Raw genomic sequence first — 5,024 nt, forward strand, 5'->3', positions numbered from 1 at the left:
TCAAGCTCACATTGGCCATATATGAAGATAGATCATATTATGAGCTATAAAGTACACTTTAATTAATTAAAAGAATAGAAATCACACAAAGCATGCAATCAGACCACAATGGAATTAAACTGAAGATCAGTAGTATAAAGACAGCTGGAGGCCTAAGGTCATGTTATCATTTAATACATATAGAAAAAGCATTTAATGAAACCCAACGCTCATTCATGACTAAAACTCTCAGCAAGCTAGAAACAGAGAGAAGTTTTCCCAACTTGATAAAGAACATCTATGAAAACCTACTGCTAAACCTATACTTAATGGTGAGAAACTTTGTATTTTCCTACTAAAAATCAGAAACAAGGCCAAGATGTCCTCTCTCAGGATCCTTTTGCATACTGTATTGCTCTAGCTGTACAATCAAACAAGAAAATAAAATTAAAAGTATACTGATTGAAAAAGAAATCAATTTTTAAGATTACATAATTGTCTATATAAAAGATCCTAAATAATCTACAAAAAACTTCTGTAACTAATAAACAATTTATAAGGTTATAGGATACAAGGTTAATACACAAAAAAGTTGACTGTTTTCCTTTAAAACAATGACAATTAGAATTTTATATTAAAACACCATTTATATTAACACAAAATATAATTAAATAGTTATAAATCCAACAAATGTATCCAAACTTTATATGAAAAAAATTACAAAACTCTGACAAAGAAATCAAAGAAAATCTAAATGGAGAGAAATTATATGTGCAGTGATAGGTAGACTCAATATTGTTAAAATGCCAGTCCTTCCCAACTGGATCTATATATTCAATGCAATCTCAATCAATATCAGAGCAACTTACTTAGGGATATCAACAAGTTGATTCTAAAGTTTATTTGGAAAGGCATAAGACCAAAAACAGCCAATGCAATATTAAAAGAAAAGAACAAAGTAAGAGGACTGACAGTATTCAACTTAAGGCTTCCTATGAAGTTACATACAGTAGTAATCAAACAGTATAGTATTGATGAAAGAATAGACAATTAGAACAATGAAACATTATTGAGAGCCCAGAAATAGACCAACGCAAATATAGTCAAGTTTGACAAAGAAGCAAAGGCAATTAAATGGAGAAAGCAGAGTATTTTTAATAAATGGTGAAGAGTAAAATCGGCACCATAGCAGAATGAAAAGATCATTTTATTTCCACCCTTAAGTTACAACTTAGATAACTACTGTTCAACAAGGATGCCCTGCTCAACACACAAACATATCGAGAGATCCATGAATTGAGACATCGAAAGGTAAGCATATCAGAATAAGGCAGAATGGGGGAAAACAGAGATGAGGTCTGCAGATTCGGTCCAGTGCCTACTGCTGCCCAAGCTGACATGGTAGCGGTGTAGAAATTAGGCTGCAGCCCTTACACAGCAACTAAGGGTAGGTGGAACAGAACAAACATTCTGGCCTAAGAAGCCAATTACAGGTATAGCTAGTGACAGGCAGATACACAGCACAGTAGTGTGGCTGCTGTGGACTAGCCCAGCAGCCATTGTTCGCAAGAAAGGAAAGCCACAGACTCAAGAAGTGGCCTCACTCACAACCCACCCCCACTTTACCTAACACTCAGGGTAGAACCCAGTAAAGGCAACAGAGGTGTCTCGAGATACCACAGAGCAGCAGGCGGTTTCTGGTTACAAGGAGGCAGCTCTGAAAACGTACAGACCCGAAGCCCCATCACATGCCACATCACACCACAGGAATAGAACCCGAGAAAGAGGAAACAGACACAGGGAGGATGCCATCACCTTGGAGAATACAGGGCATATTCCATGACCAAGGCAACACTGCCCACTGAGATCCCAGAGGTACCAATAAACAGAAACTTACCCTATAGCACCATCTACTGGAAAACAAAAGAAAGTCCTCTATTTATTAACCTGCTGAATTAAGAGCGAAACAGTACCAGTGACCTCACTTTTGGGAATGTCACCTAAGAATCCTGAGACACCAATCAGGAAGAATATATTCAATCCTATGTTCATAACAGCATTATTTACAATAGCCAAGATCTGGAAACAGCCCAAGTGTCCATCAGTGGGCAAATGGATAAAACAACTGTGGTACATTTACACAATGGAATACTATACAGTTGCAAAAAAGAAGGATCTCTCACTCTTTGAGAGAGCATAGTTGGACCTGGAGATTATTATGTTAAGTGAAATAAGCCAATCTGAGAAAGACAAATATCACATGATTTCACTTATTTGTGGAATCTAATGAACAAGATGAATTAACCAATAAAATAAGACCCAAAGCATGGATGCATGGAACAGACTGACATACCTTGATGTGGAGTTGGAGAGATAAGGATAGATAAACCAAATAACATATACTTACTAGTGGCCCAGTGTACGAAATTCGTACATGGGAGGGGGTGTTCCTCAGCCCCGATTGCACCCTATTCATTCTGGGATCCCTCAAGGGATGTCCCAAAGAGATCAGGCCTAAACTGGCAGTCAGACATTCCCCTTGCAATGCTGGCTTCTAACCGCTCACCTGCCTGCCTGCCTGATCACCCCTAACTATTCTGCCTGCCGACCTTCTTGCCCTCAATTGCCCCCTGACTGGCCTTCTCACCCCCAACTGCCTCCTCCCCCTGCGAGCCTGCTCTTCCCCACCTGCCCTCCCCTCCTGGCCTGTTTGCCCCTATACCTCTGCCTCAGCCCCACCACTATGGCTTTGTCCAGAAGGACTTCCGGAAAGTCTCCTGGTCTAATTAGCATATTACCCTTTTATCAGTATAGATGTGCGTAGCCCATGGACATAGGCAATAGGCTGGTGAAGACCAGGGTGGGGGTTGGAGGATGGGGATAAATGGGAGACATTCGTAAACCTATCAACAATTAAAAATATACATTTTTTTTGAAATTCAATAAAATGGACATTTCATTCAATAAAATAGAATGAAGGTATCTCAACATAATAAAGGCTATATATGACAAACCCTCAGCTAATATCAAGTTCAGTGGTGAAAACCTGAAAAATTTTCCTTTAAAATTAGGAATAAGATAAGGATGCCCACTCTCACCACTTTTATTCAACATAGTAATGGAAGATATAGTCAATGCAATCAGGCAAGGAAAAAGAAATAAAAGGCATCCAAATTGAGAATGAGATGTAAAACTGTCACTATTTGCTGATAACATGATTCTATATATAGAAAACCTTAGGAGCAGATGTGGGAGGAAGCCGCACTCACTCTCCTGCACCCCTGGTAATGACCACTTTATTGAAATTAGTGATACTGGGAAGGCAAGGAGTGCCAGGACAGTAGTGGAAGCTGGTGGCCTTTCTCAAGAGACCTGAAAAAAGTGGATTATAGAAACTGAGGAGCATTTTAAAAGCTGATGAAGTGTAGGATTTTCTATTGTGATAATGTCAATATGGCCCTATCTCCAAAACGTTGATCAAACCTCCAATGTGAGTTTTTTGGTGGCTGGGTTATTTAATTTAGTCTTGGCCAAATGGTCACTTTACCTACATTTGATTTGTGGTCTAATTATTAATCAAGAAAAGAATCTCTCATTGTGTCCACCTTCATTTCAGTGTCAACCAACTGCTTCTGTTTGTCCATGTCTTAGCTTCTCATAATAAATAGTTCATATTGGTCGCTAATAAATTAGTGGGATTCAGAGCAGGAAATATAGCAGTTATTAGATCACATATTGCTGGTGCTACTTTCCCACAGGAAAGAACAAATTCCATGGCAAACACAAGTGCACATCAAGTACTAGGTTTTATTCCAGGTCCAGTTTTCAGAACTGTTTCACACTAATTGGAGAAAAGAGTGTGGCATGAAGACTGTAAAGCTGCAAATAAACACGTATACAGCACCAGTTTTACTTCATGCCTTCCTGGGAACTATAAATATTTTTCTAAGTCTTACTATTTTAAAAGAACATCATGTTGATGACTCAGGACAGCAGTGTAAAAATATTAATTTTGAAGAAGCAAGTACAGATGAAGTTCAGGTTCCCCAGGAACATATTGATCAAGTTGCTGTTGGAACTACCAAAGTTGTTTTCCGGAGTCCTATCTTTGTTCTTTTGGAAGCCATCCTTACTCCATTAATAATAGATATGAATTCCTGGGCTCGAGAACAGGCTGTGCTATGTGATAGAATATACTTGCTGCTCTTGGAGTTGAGGCAGTTATTATTTTCATGGGGATTAAATTACTTTCCAAAAGACTGCTAGCTTGCACTGGGAGGGCTCATTGTTGTCTGGGTTGACTTCTTTAGCTTGTTACCTTGGGGAAATCACTTTCCCAAAATACAGTGGGAAGATTTACATAACAATTGAATCCCTAAGACCACATTTGGGGAAATGATTGTTACTCTTTGGAGTTCTCCAAGAGAAGACCACAGTGAAAGACCAACTGGTTGCCTAATTGAACAAACTTGGTGCCTCTACATCCCCATGATCCATCTAGCCCAGTTCCTTACATCAGCTGTGCTAACTGGGATAGGCTATCCATCCCGCATTGTCATATACATTATATTAAAAAAATTCCGGGGCCAAAACCTCAAAGAGTGTACATGGGCTGGTTAATAACTTCTGTAAGTGCATCTTGCATTCTTGAACCTGTGTAAGTCAGCCAAGTATGCACTCGCTAGGGCCCACGATGGGCACTCAGCCTGGTTTGTGGAATAGTGGTGCTCACCCTCACTCTCCTGGAAGTGGTATACAAAGAATCCTTGCTTTTTCTCTAAGGCATGGACAGATTCAAGGGTAACCCAGCTAATTAACACTGGGATGTACTTGCTGTGTGGGATTTCCTTTATTTTACTAAGGCTTTGCTAGACAATCACTATGGTCTATTTCTAAAAGTCAGGATTTAGATATTGTATATTTTTTCAATTTTTTTATTGATTAAAGTATTACAAATGTATCCATATCCATTCATTGCCCCCCCCACCCCATTTCCATACATGCCCTCACTCCCCCGGGTCTTGCGTCCATTGGTTATGCTTATA

General features: G+C 39.2%; 1 pseudogene across 1 annotated transcript; it reads left to right on the plus strand.

Annotated features, from left to right (window-relative positions):
- The first annotated feature begins 3,843 nt into the window (after nt 1–3,843).
- Nucleotides 3,844–4,760, plus strand: LOC311615416 (major facilitator superfamily domain-containing protein 8-like; annotated as a pseudogene). Its single transcript has one exon. The product of its transcript is annotated as a major facilitator superfamily domain-containing protein 8-like (transcript).
- The last annotated feature ends 264 nt before the right edge of the window (nt 4,761–5,024 follow it).

The sequence above is a fragment of the Pipistrellus hanaki genome (genome assembly GCF_964339955.1).
Source record: "Pipistrellus hanaki genome assembly, chromosome: 2".
In the NCBI taxonomy this organism is placed as follows: Eukaryota; Metazoa; Chordata; class Mammalia; order Chiroptera; family Vespertilionidae; genus Pipistrellus; species Pipistrellus hanaki.